This window comes from Medicago sativa, chromosome 7 (assembly GCF_051527215.1).
Source record: "Medicago sativa cultivar Bolivia chromosome 7, Bolivia_mono, whole genome shotgun sequence".
Lineage (NCBI taxonomy): Eukaryota > Viridiplantae > Streptophyta > Magnoliopsida > Fabales > Fabaceae > Medicago > Medicago sativa.
The window spans coordinates 11,989,405-12,003,921 of NC_140755.1; the positions used below are offsets into that span (position 1 = coordinate 11,989,405).

Sequence of the window (14,517 nt, forward strand, 5' to 3'; positions counted from 1 at the left end):
GACGTACCAAGATTTAAAGAGAACAATAATAAATAACATAAATTTTCTTGACGGACGCTAATCTGACGCTAAATTAGTGTTGCGTCCATTTTTACCCTGTTAGAGTGGGTTTCTGACTGACGTTAAAACACAATTTTCTTGCAATGGTTATTAGAAGTACGATCATACCAAAAACTGTGTTCTATTTACATCAAATTTCGATCTGAAACTTGATTCAGATAACAGTCAAGAGTAACCATTTGTAAATGCGTTTGTTTATAAAAAATGTTTTGAAAAGAAAAGAATAAGAAAAATATAGAGGGCACAAAGTGATTAGCAGATAGATAGATAGACATTTTTTTTAAGGGAGATAAATGTACGAACTATTCTCTTCAATAAGAATATTATGATTGTCAAATATATTTAAAACAATTTTTGTTATAAGCAAAGAAATATATTAAAGGGAGTACTAAGGGTACAAGAATTTTGAGACAACTGCGCTAATACTTGTTGTACACCCTTCAAATATCACATTGTTCCTAATTTTCCACAAAGACCACACTACAGACAATCAAATAACATGTCTGGTTTTCTTCAATTTTTTACCTCTAAACAAATCACCATTTGATTAAAATGAGTAACACACGAATCTATATAAGCTCCTGCAAACCTATCCACCATAAATCAATATCGAAACATTCTTCTTTTGCCTCCAAGCAAAAATCATATTAAGTATTAAAAAAAAGTGCATGTTACAATGAATATCAAAGTCTTATGATTAATTAATTTTAGCATTCTTATATAATATATAGTTATAGTCAATATATGTGCGGGTTATAGGACGATTTGGACACTAGAGTGTTTGTACCAACACTCATATCCATTCAAATGTGAGGATAATTACCTATGTCAAGACCCAACAATGAAGATATTTATCCACCATTATGAGTATTTTTACCGGTGCCCAGATTGAAATTGGATCCAATTGCCATCCCTTAAGTTGAACACTATCCTTTTCTTCACACGGGTGAGAAGAGGAAACATTTGTGTGGACCAGGTTGTTTTAGTCACACTTTAATTTTATAGGGTGTGAGACATGCTCGTTTAATGACTATATTCATTTAACACCTACTATTCTATTTCATAGTGGTGGTCAATGGTGGACGTCCGACAATCAATATGGTGCAGCTTTGGCGACCTTACAATGGTCGACGATGGAGTTTCAAAGGTCTTACTATGGATAGTGGCGATGCTCCAACAACCTTGTGATGGTCAATGTAAAACACCATGACTATTATTAATAATAAATTAAAATAAATAAATCGAAATAAAAGAAGTTTTTAGATAATAAATGAAATTATTTTTATTTATTCTTGAATGATTTTTCAATTGGTGTCAAGTGGATTTAAGAATTGATAGGGTGTCTATGGAACATTTCTATTTCCTTTCTTAGTCTCTCTTTTCTAACTGTCTTGTTGGATTTTTAAAACTATAACAATTCATCATGTTATAGTATAAGCTTCAAATGCTAGCTTCTTGAAATCACAACATTGTTGCATTGGAAATTTTGGATATGTTTGTATCGTTAAACACCATCACTTTTGCCTTCTCCATTTTATCAAAATTATCTATCAAATCTTTGAAGCTTTTTGAATGTGTATGGATCTCATGGTTTCTCTTGTTCAGAAATACTTATTTCATGGATTGTTATGAAAAATATTCTTATGCCATAACCTTTTTTATTATGATGAGAAATCTTTCCTCCAAAATTAAACTTTGAGTATCAATTTCAATGATAAATTTATGTTGTAGTCTCTTTATGATTAGAACTTTAAGAATAAGACGAAATTAGATTGCCCAAGTCTATTTCAAGAAGATGACCCTAAATTTGATGTTGTGGGATATGGTGGTATTAATGAGATTCTTCATCTAATTAGTTACTCTCAAGCAAATAATAGAATTGTATTATGGCAGCCAGCTATCGAGGTTATTAAGGTTATTCCTACCAGCCTTCATGAGTTGCACCTTATATGGTTGTTGAAATTGCTCGACATGGTTTTGGTTATGGTTTCAATAGAGAAAACTAAAAGGAGATCCAACAAGTAATCTATAATTGACTCGGTGACAATGATAGGGACAATTACATTCATGATATAATGTAAGAAGATAGATCAAATAAACTCTTCTAGGACATACTATGTTATCTCTTTAATTATGAGGGACACCATACTTAAGTTTTCTCATAATGTTACTTCGTAGGTTATATATCCCCCATAAGAGTTTATAAGATCTATTTTCTAACAGTATATCATTAATGTCACTATCACTAGCAGCATAACCATTTCAATTGGACATTAGGTTGAGTCAACTTATAGTCATCTCTAATATAATCATAATCAAAACCATGTCGAGTAATTTCGACATCTATAAAGCATACAATCTCAGGAAGCCTGGTAGGAATAGCCTTAAATACTTCGATAGCTGCGTTCCATAGTACAACTCTATTGTTTTGTTGGGAGTAACTAATTAGTCAAGTAATCCCATTAATACTTTCAGATCCTACTACGTCAAATTTAGGGTCATCATCTTGATATGGATTTGACCAATATAATTTTGTCTTATTCTCAAACTTCTTTCCATAAAGTGGATACAAAACAAATTTATCTTCGAAATTGATAGTCAAAGTTAAAGTTGGAAGAAAGAGATATCCTCATAATAAGAATGATTATGACATAATAATATTTTGCGGAATAAGCTCATGAAATAAGGGTTTTTACACAAGAGGTTCCATGATTTTCATACACATTCAAAATGCTTTAAAGATTTATATGCAATGTTAATAAAACGGAGAAGGCAAAATCATTAGATATGTCAATGCTAACCTTTTAATTTCTCACAGCCACAAAATGTTCATCTCTACAGACTTTGTACCTATTTGCTTTTACGTTTTTCAATCCACGACGGCAACTCACCACGTTAACTCAAAAACTTCAAATGCTAGCTTATAGAAATCATGGTAGTTTTGCTTTGGAAATCCCGCACATTTGCGTTTGTGCTTGCAAACTCCAAACCAAGCAGGCCCTTCATAATTTAGCTTGTAATTGTAACCTACAAACTGAAAACAAGATTCAGAAATTCACAATTTATATTACAATTCTAATTCACAAGTCAAATTAATATAATTTGTAAGCACAGTTTATTTTGATTTTTGATTTCAAATTATGGATTGAATATTGAAATAAAATATAAATTAAACTAACCGAATAACAATCAGTTTTGATATATGGTGCCAGATTTACATCCTACTACATACCTGAATCACAATTGATGCTGAAGAAACACTAAAGACACAGATCTAAATGACTGAGATTTCTTCCAAGCATGTTCACCCTTTCAGCATTAAAATTAAGTATTGAAATTTAAAACTTCAAACGAATTTAATAGGTTCAAATAAATGTGAATGGTTTTAGAATGATTATGAACCGCTATATGTTAATTCATACACAAGATGAGGATACAAATCCATTCAGAATCTAAGCTAAATTGTTGTGAGCAAAACTTTTTTTGATAGTGTGTTTTAGCTATGAAAGTTTTTGATGAGAAAAGAAAAAAAATTGTTGTGAGAAAGATGTTATAGAACTACTCTATCTAATGCTATGACCAAATATTGGTTCTTACCTCATTTTTTATAGACCCAAATATGTCGTATGTTGATACATCTAAAAGCAAGCATGACTCTCTTATGACTCAGCTATGACTAGACTATCTAGAAGAAACATGTATTAATTGAAGAGAGATATGGATTGAAAATTATGACTTGTGTATGACTCAATTATGATAAACTCAACTAATTCTAAAAGAAACATTAATTATATGTAATAATAAATTTACTAATGTTAATTTATTTAAATTCTCCCTCGTCCACATTCAATGAATGAGTTGACATTACGTTACGGGTGTACATGGGTTGGGTCAACCCGGAAAACCCGGTCAAATCCACCCAAAAAATCCAAAAAACTGTCTTGGGTAATTGATTGAGTACGGTTTTAAAATTGAAAATCCATAAAAAAAAATAACGGATTTCGGGTAAAACCAGACTCAAACCCAATAAACGCACTTGCCCAATAATGCTAACATATTTATTTTTATTTTCAATGGAAGAAGGATAACACAAAAAAAATTAATCATAAATCAAATCTAATTTCCGAAATTGACACAAGACATTATCTATATTGAAAATTAAAACAGGCTAGAGTTACAAATTATGATGTCATACATTTTGGTTATTTTACTGTAATGCAATTTTATGTCATGCAACTTTAGTTTGTTGCAAGTATTTTAAGATGAAATTTATTATTTGATATTATCATTTATTAATTTTTTTTTCATAAAAATATAGTGAAAATGTGTTACACAATTTTTTTTAAAAAAAATGAAAGTTGAGTAATTTTTATTAAAAAAAGTAAATATGAGAACCAATCATTTAATCGTTTAATATTAAAAAAAAATTATATTTTGGGTAACCTAACATCCAACCCAACTCAAACCGGAAATTAGCGGGTTTGTCCAAACTGGCCTAATAGTTTAGCGGGTGATTATTTTACGTCACTCAATCCAGATTACCTGATGGTTGGACTAGGCAAGTCTACAAGTCTACCAAATCATTTACCAAGTAATAAAGTGTAAGTAGAGTATCGTATCCATAGGGTTTGTCGTTTAAACCAAACAATTAGTGTTACTTATTTTGGAACAATAAATAAATAAAGATATAAGGTTTTAGAGTTTTGCAATTTAATCGGTTAGCAGCAGAGCAAAGTTTACCTGTTTTGATTTTAGAATGTTAGCAGCGGTTAGGATTCTTTGAATCCCCTCTATTTATTTGTTGGAAATAAAGTTTAGTATTCTAAGTAGACTATTTAAGTCAGAAGTTTGTTGAGACATTAAACCTAATTAGTTGTCAAGTTGCACCTGTTGGTCACACGGTGATCCTTATGTGTGGGGTCTTACTCTCTCAGACATGTCGGTCGATTCCCTCTGCCCGTCGCGTTGCACCTGCTGATCCACGTGACTGTTTGTGGGGGTCTTATTCGCTCAAGGGTAATTGAACTGTAGAGTTAAATTAGCGTTCCTAAATTTCAAAAGGTATGACTTCCCAATGTTCCTAAAGGTTCCCTCGTCTATGAATCTTAGAAGTACATAGCACACTCTCCCTCTCGGTAGTTCTACAAATGGGCAGCCCTATCAGTGTCTACCTTACCAAGGTGAAGGAAGAATGGAGTTACTAGTCTAATTTAAGACGTGAAGTCACATGTTTCCTTAATTACTAACTAGTTACTACCTGATTTTAGCAGATGTTCATCAATATTAGGTATGTCACCTCCCTAAGTACTTACTTTTAGGGTACCCTCGCTTTCGGTTTGTTTCTCTAGTTATAATTAATTACTTCCTGATTGAACAGATATACATCAATATTAGGTAATGTCACCTCCCTAAGTGCCTAAATCAAGGTTATGCTTCAAAGGAGTCAAATCTTACGCAATACAGTAAAACTAAATATCAAATCTTTGAATTAAATAATTATCCAACAAACAAAATAGAGGTTCATCTTAGAACCCTAGCAAAAAAAGATTTAGTTACTCATGGTAACTAAAGACAACTTATAAAAGAAATAAAACAACCCTAGAGAAACTTTGAGTGAGGAGAGAGAAACTCCTCTTTGGAAGCTCCTAGTGCTTGCCTTCCTCTTGAACCACTTCGTTTTGAATGAGAAATTATGAACGAAAGGCTTGGTATTTATAGGGAGAGTTTCCACCTGAAGTTGGACCCAAAAAATGGGCTTTTCCCACTTAAAAGTAACAAAAAGTAGGTTTGGCTCGCACACAGCAATGCTCGGGGCATGTACCCAATGCTCGAGGTGCCTACGACATGCTCTGGGCGCATGGCTATACTTGGGGCTCCTAGGTCATGCTCGGGGCGCCTAGGTCTTCCTCGGGGTGCATGGCTCATGCTTGGGGCACATGTAAGTGCGATCGGGTGCATAAATCTTTGTTTCTTCATCCTTTTGGGTGTTTTCTTTCATATAAGATGTCATGGGACCTGGGAAAAGCATTTCTCCCTCTGTAACATCTTCTAAGGTCTCTTGAATCTTCATTATTGATCTTCCCAAAGTCTTCACTAATCTTCATGTAATATTACCAGTCGATCGTGCCAGAGGGTTAATGTTGCGGAAAGAAAGTTGGATGGAAATGTTTATTAATGGCATAAGTCAGGTACGAGTTAAGTACCCGTGTTGGACAAACGCGCTTAAAACGAAGGGTAATCTCGTATGTTCGCGCAAGGGAGTATATAAGTGTTTTTGGGGCCAAAATTATTCATTTCCACTTCTCTTTCTCTCTCTAGGTTTTGAGAGAAAGGATTTCTCTCCTCCTTCTCTCTAGGTGGCGTCCCCATTCCTCAATCTTCTTCCCTCAAGCTTCCATGTTTTATGCAATTGTCGAACAAACATGGATTATGGTGCCTTTGATTGCAAGATAACCACAAGATTGGAATGATTTGAGCTATGAAAGCAAGAGGGCCAAGTTAGGGTTTGGTTGGAGGAAGCATGATGTTGAGACTTGAAGATGCTACAAACACCAAGTGAGTTCTTAGACAGAACCCACCTTTGGGATTATGTGTTGATTTTGCAAGAAAACATGTATTATGTTAATTTTAGGAAAATATGAGTTATGTATCCTTGCCTTTGATCTTGATTTGTTCATGTTAAGATTGCCATGAAAGATGTTTTGTAATGATATATAAGTTGCTGGATGTTCATAGTGCATTGCAGGATCGAATTGGACGAGTTTTGGTTCAAAATTTCAAAATTTGCACCACATACCCGAAGAAAGTCGCTATTAGCTCAATTTTCGCTAATAGCTAAATTTCAAGAACTTGCCTGGAAAAAGTTAGCTAATAGTGAAATTCTCTGTTTTGGCCCATTTTAGGGCCGGTGGTGCAATCTGAATCCTTTCTTTCATCGTTTTATAACTTTGTAACCCCAAAACAACATCTAGGCAATGCACATAACATCAAATGATCCTTGAATCAAGAATCAAGGTAATCTTAGCATGTACATCAAGAAAGGCACAAGAGAGTTTAAGCCTATTTATTCGGGTCGTAAGCACTAAGAAAGGGAATGAAAGTAGAGCCTTGACATAGCTTGTCAAGAACTAGAATAGTATGTAAGAATAGAATGTTAGACATGAGTTTATGCTTGATTATATACGAAGTGAAATAGATTGTTCCCTTCGTATAGAAGCTAGAGTGCCATACGAGTATGGCAAGACGTGAATTGATTAGATATCTCTTCACATAGAAAGTTAAGCAAGCATATAGTTTACCTCTAGTTGGATCATATAGGAATCCGAGGTAAAAGAGATAGCATATATAGATGTAATCTTCATGCATGCATAGACCAAGACCTTAAAGTTAAAGGTGACATGTCTCTTGTACTCCTTCCAAGGTTGGATACAAGGGGTTCTCATGATGGGAACGGGGTTAGCCGTAAGGAACCCGCATGTCAATTAGTAAGCAAGATGTAGTGGTCGTGTCTCTTGTGTCCATGCTAGGTTGGCTCAAGGGGTTTCCACTAGGTGAAACGGGGTTAGCCGTAAGGAACCCGCACGTCACTGCAGGAGTGTCGTTGGTTATACCTTAGATAGGTTCCATCGGTTAGAAGGGATTGTGATCGGGTTTACTCCACCCCGTGGCTCACCGTAAAATGAACTCAGATAATGTTTGTTTGTTAAATGCTAACCTAATTAATGAATCTGACTATGCATATTTATTAGACATGTATATGTTATGTCATAGAGCCTTGACGTAGATCGTCAAGAACTAGTAGAGCATCGACGTAGATCGTCAAGACTAGTATGTTAGCAATATATGATATGTTGTTAGATACAACATATTTAGGCAAGAGCAAGTATAGAGAAATTTATGCCGATGACAACCTTAGGTTTTCCCTAATCGTCCGGTTTAGAATCGTGTCATGATTATGTTATGTTTAGGCCTTGATCATAGAGCGTATTCTTGGCAATGCGGTTTTAGATTCCCCTTGACCGCCATGACACGTAGTAGAAGTGAAGCCTATAACAAGTTAAGATGAGACTATGACGGCTCTAGTATGCACGACCGTCTAAGTATGCAAGTCCCCACACACGTATAATCAACCGGCAGGTTGTATTGTAGACACGTGGTGACCGTAGGTTTCCCTCGAGGTTACCTATAGCCTAGGTTTAGGTAGAACTCACTGAGACATTATGTCTCATCCCAATCCTTATTTGTTTCAGATAAACAGGTTGGATGGCAAGCTAGTAGCCGAATGGATGTTTCAACATGTGTTCGTTCGTACCCGCTGCAGGATGATATGGATATGCAAGGACGCAATTACTATGTTTTAGAAAAGTTGAGTTGTATTATTATTGTACGAATTCGAAGTTTTATTGTTGTAAATTTTTAATGTATCCAGTACTAAACTTAACGCACATGCTAAACTTTCTAGATACGTTTAGTGTGGGTGTTACACTTCAGATGTCTTGTTTTGCCCATTTGCATGATTTCTTCGTGAAATTACATCAAAATATCCTAGAATTGCTATATTTCAGATGAATAGAATTACAGACTCAAATATAAAAAAACATTACAAATGTCCCGAAATCGTAAGCAATTTATTTAATACTCCTCTATTCTGCTTGTAAAACCTAATGAAAATGACTGAAAACATGCTAAGAATAACCTAAGACGAACTATCATCAGTACCCTTTATGGTTCGGGTCTTAGCTTTGGCCCTCATCCCTACTCTCAGGTTCTATTTCAAATGCTAGATTGATGAATATTGCTTATCTAGGTTGTTTTAACATTGGTTCATTACCATTTACCTTCTTGGAAGTCCGCATTTTTAAAAGAAAACCTAAGGTATAACACACCTCTCTCCCATTGCTGACAAGATCAAATCAAAACTATCAGCATGGAAAGCATCTTTTTTATCCATTGATGGTTGAGTTCAACTAGTGAAGTCAGTGGTACAACGCTTGTTGATTCACAATATATCAATTTATTCTTGGCCAATTTTTCTTCACAAAGACGTAAAAAAATGAATCAGAAACTTGAAATGGAGTGGTGATAACAGTAGCATGGAACAAAATTTGTAGACCTTTCTTCAAGGAGGTTTGGGAATAAGATCATTGATTACTTTGAATGAAGCATCTAAACTCAAGCTTTATTGGGAATTCAGAAATTCATCTCAAGCATGGTCTTCCCTTCTCAAAAGTAGAGTTCTAAGAAACATCATAATCTGGAGCAGCATCAGAAATGAATTTGAAACTATTGATAACAATTCTTTCTGGTTAGTTGGTACTGGTGAAAGTATAAGCTTCTGAAATGATTCATGGTGTGGTACTGGAGCAGCATCAGAAATGAATTTGAAACTATTGATAACAATTCTTTCTGGTTAGTTGGTACTGGTGAAAGTATAAGATCATTGATTACTTTGAATGAAGCATCTAAACTCAAGCTTTATTGGGAATTCAGAAATTCATCTCAAGCATGGTCTTCCCTTCTCAAAAGTAGAGTTCTAAGAAACATCATAATCTGGAGCAGCATCAGAAATGAATTTGAAACTATTGATAACAATTCTTTCTGGTTAGTTGGTACTGGTGAAAGTATAAGCTTCTGAAATGATTCATGGTGTGGGGACCCACTTTTCATCACTCTTAACTTACCTCAAGATGCAAATCAACACTTATTTGTAACAGTAGCTGACTTGATTCATGCATCCAGCATTGTTTGGTTTCAAGGTCGAATGCCAAATAAACTGTCATGAGAGGCTCTTAATTCTCCCAAGTGGTGGCATCTTCTAGTGGATTCTATGACCTTTGCACAAATATTTGAAAATGAGACAAATATACACAGAAAGGGGGATTTAAATTACAGTTGAAAATTTTCTTTCTCAAAACTTATATAAAAAAATTATTTTTCAAAGATTAAATAATAAGCACTTAGAGTATACCAAATAATATTTTGAATCCTATGAAAACAAGATTTTCTAAGAACAAATTTATACTAGCTAGTTGCAAGAATAAATATAACCATAGTAAAGTAAAGGACTAGAAGCACACAAAAATTACAGTAGTCTAGAGATATACACAATAATTGCCGAGAGTAGTCGAATCCCCTTGCATTTATAAGGGATTTTCACTATAATCACTAAAGATTACAATTACACAAGCAAACAAGCAAGATACTCCAAATGCTCAGTCACGCAAGAAAGAGACTTCCATTTCTCAAGCACACACAAGCAAGAGACTTCCACAATCTAACTTAATATATAAAAAAATATTGCTTGGGTTTTACACTAGATATACAATCAGAGGTGTAGACAATACAAAACATAATGGACTCTTAAGACTTGAAATTTTCTAAGATATAAAATTTGTAAGAAATTCTAAGTGTAAACGCGCTTTGATTTTGAAGGGCAGTTTCAAAATATTCAAAGTCTTGTTGATAGAGGGGTTGTAGTCAACATGGTCATGGCTTAAGTAACTGCATAACTATACGAATAGTAATGATTATCTCTTATCGAACAAAACGAGTAATGGACATGGCTTAATTAGTGAGACTGCATAAAACATTTGGATTCATGTTGTACTATTTTTATCTGGAATATCTTTATTAAAGAATTTATCCTTCCCAGCCGGAAAGCTGACGCTACCCAGTAGCTTTAAAGTTTTTAGCTTGCCCCCAACTCCAACGCTAATCTGACACATAGTGTTAACGTCCATTTTTACTCTATTAGAGTGGGTTTCTTACCGACACTAAAACGCAGTTTTCTTGTCGTGGTTGTTGGAAGTACGATCATACCAAAAATTGTGTTCTATTTACATCAAATTTCGATTTGAAACTTGATTCACATCACATCCAAGAGTAATCATTTATAAATGCAATTTTCTATAAAAAAGTTTTAGAGAAAAATAAATAAAAACAGGAAAAACAATAGTGGGCACAGAGTAATTAGCAGATAGATGGATAGATGGATTTTTTTTTAAGGGAGATAAATGTATTTACCTTTTTTTTTTTTGAAAGGAAGAAAGATGTATTTTTTTTCAATAAGAATATATTATAATTGTCAAATATAATTAAAACGATTTTTGTTATAAGCAAAGAAATATGTTAAAGGGAGTAGCACTAAGGGTACTCCAAACCTAGTAAAGGTACAAAACTTAATTTTTGAGACGACTGCACTAATACTTGTTATACCCCCTTCAAATATCACATTGTTCCTAATTTCCCACAAAGACCAAACTACATATAACCAAATAAGATGTCTGGTTTTCTTCAATTTTCTACCTATAAACAAACCACCATGTTGATTAAAACGAGTAACACACGAATCTAGAGTGTAGGTGATTACATTTTTCTTTTGCCTCGATGCAAAATATGCATATCCCTTGCTTTGAATGCATCCTTAGTCGCAATTCTGTCCATTTGTCCTAAAGACCCAACATTTTGATGGAACCGAGCATCTCCAAAACTGTGTACCGCAAACCATCTCAACAGACACAAAAGTCCCTATAACATCCCGCTCGTCAGCTAATGGGAAATTTCATCTGTTAAATGTATCAGAGGACTAAGATTCATGGAAATTGATTTTGGTGAAGAATATTAAGTACCACGAAAATATTAATGAGTAATATCAGTCGAGCATGGGCTTATGTGTCAGTGTCAGGTAAACACGACTGAGGCGAAGGGCAAAGTGGTAAAACGTCGCGAGCGACTATATAAGGCCACAAGGGCCATTTTCCTTCATTTCCCACTTCTCTTTCTCTCTCTAGGTTTGAGAGAAGATTTTCCTCTCCTCCTTCTCTCTACCATGCGCCCTCCTTCTCCTCTCCAAACCATCCAAACTTCATCAATACTAGATCAAGCATGGATTAAGGCAGCTTAGCAAGCAAGAAACACATAAGGGAAAGGATTGAGGCATGGTTTGGTTTGAAAGGGCTAAAGAGCAAGAATGAAGAGGAAGCTAGGGTTTGGTGCTAGATGCTTGAAGAGATGCAAGGAACATGATTAGGTGAGTTCCATAGATAGTTTACCTACCTTTGGTTGTGTAAATTCATGCTAGAAAGTAGAGATTTATTTTTATGAGGGGTTTAGAACCTTAGTGTACTTTTGATAAATTCTTGTTGATTACTTGTTAGTTTGCCATGAAATAAGTTTAGAAATGTATATGTATGTTGCTGGATGTTTTGGTGCATTGCAGGAACAATTAGAATGAGTTTTGGGTCAAAAATTGGAAATTTGGTACCACAGACCCGAAGAACTACGCTATTAGCGAAATTCTACGCTAATAGCGTAGCTCCCCAGAAAAGCCACGCTCCAGGGGCGCTATTAGCGCAGCCTTCTGGAATGGCCAACTTAATTTTGGCCTGTTGGCCCTCCCTTGGGTCGGTGGTGCGTTCCGAAGCATTTCTTTCATCGTTTTACAACTTTATAACCCCAAAACAACATCTAAGCAATGCACATAACATCAAACGATTCTTGAAAAGAAGATCATGGCAAACTTAACAAGAATGGCAAGAGTGAATCAAGAGAGAGTAAGCCGATATTACTCGGGTAGTGATGAATTAAGAAAGGGCATGAAAGTAGAGCCTTGACATAGCTTGTCAAGAACTAGAATAGTTAGTAAAGAATAGAATGCTAGGCATGAGTAGTATGCTTGATTAGATGCGAAGTGATATAGAGTATTCTCTTCGTATAGAAATTAGAGTTCCATACAAGTATGGCAAGACGTGAATTGATTTTATATCCATTCACAAAGTAAGTTGAGCAAGCATAAAGTTACCTCTAGTGGGATCGTCTAGGGATCCGAGGTAAAGAGTTAGCATGTTTAAGTTAATTTTCATGCATAAGACTAAGACTTTTAAGAAAGAAAGAGTGTCATGTCTCTTGTTATCCAAATTGGATTCAAGGGGTTCGCCAAGGGGAATGGTTAAGCCGCAAGGGAGCCGCATTTCACTAAGTTAAGGTGTCGTGTCTTTTGTATTCCTTCCAAGGTTGGGTACAAAAGGTTCTCCAAGGGGAATGGGGTAAGCCGTAAGGGACCCGCACATTCACTAAGGGAGTCCGGTGCGCTCTTGCTAAGCATTTCACCGGTAGTAAGGGATTAGCTTCCGGGGTTACTCCACTCGGGACTAATCCGTAAAATGAACTCAGATAAGTTGTTTGTCACACGCTAACATAATCAATGAAGCTAACTATGCATATCTATTATACATGTTTATGTTATGTCATAGAGCCTTGACGTAGATCGTCAAGAACAAGTAGAGACTTGGCGTAATTCGTCAAGAAGTAGTAAGATAGCAAGAATCACTTAGGTGATAAGAGATGATATGTTGTAGATACAACATATTAAGCGAGTAGAAGCAAGTAAAGAAAAGTATGCCGACGACGATCTTAGGTTACCCCTAATCGTCCGGTTTAGAGTCGTGTCATGATAGAGATATAAGAGAGCCTTGATGCTTAGAGTGTACTCTTGGCAATGCGCTTTTAGTTCCCCCTTCACCGCCATGACACGTATAGCCGAGAAGCCTATAACAAGTTAAGAATACTAAGACGGCCCTAGCAAGCACCGCTGTCTAAGAAAGCATGTCCCCACACACGTATAATCAACCGGCAGGTTGTATTTTAGACACGTGGTGACTGTAGGTTTCCCCTGAGGTCACCTATAGCCTAGGATTAGGCGGAACTCACTGAGACATTATGTCTCATCCCAATCCTTATTTGTTTCAGATAAACAGGTTGGATTAGCAAGCTAGTAGCCGAATGGATGATGCGACAAGTGTTCGTTCGTACCGCTGCAGGACGATGTGGATATTCAAGGATGCATCTAATATACTTTAGAAAAGTTGAGTTGTATTATTATGTACGAACGCATTTGGTTGTATATATATTCATTCGTAGTTTATTGTTGTAAATTTTTAATGTATCCAGTACTAAAATAACGCACATGCTAGACTTTCTAGATACGTCTAGTATGGGTGTTACATTTGGTATCAGAGCAGGTCGATTCAGATCGTGCCTTGGGTCATTGGGTTCCGGGTAAATGTTCTAGCGGTTGATGTTGGTTGAGCCTGATCAACTCAATTTAACATTCAACGATTAGAACGGATGCCTGAGAGCTGAATAGGACCCTGGAGGAACTAAGTATGTGATGAAGATTCACCGGAAGTGTGAACTCAGAAGTAAGAACTCGGAATGAGCATTAGTAAGAGTTGATCGTGCCAAAAGGTGGTCGGTGAACTAAGTAGCAGAAGTATGGATCCTCCGGGAATGTAAGATAGTGAAGAGAAGGAACATCCTGACGACGTTGGGTAAGTTGTTAATGAAACTTCGTATACCCGTAAGTGAAGAATACAGAAATATCTTAGCACGACCTAAAGCTTCAGTAAGGGACGTAGTTGGAACGGAATTGTATTCCGGAAAGTAAGCGTAAGGCTACAA

General features: G+C 35.6%; 1 long non-coding RNA gene across 1 annotated transcript; it reads right to left on the reverse strand.

Annotated features, from left to right (window-relative positions):
• Positions 1 to 1,316: 1,316 nt before the first annotated feature.
• Positions 1,317 to 3,662, reverse strand: LOC146904276 (uncharacterized). Its single transcript, XR_015018337.1, has 2 exons — positions 3,293 to 3,662; positions 1,317 to 3,094 (listed from the first exon to the last, which is right to left on the reverse strand). It is a non-coding gene; the product is annotated as an uncharacterized LOC146904276 (long non-coding RNA).
• Between the last annotated feature and the right edge of the window lie 10,855 nt (positions 3,663 to 14,517).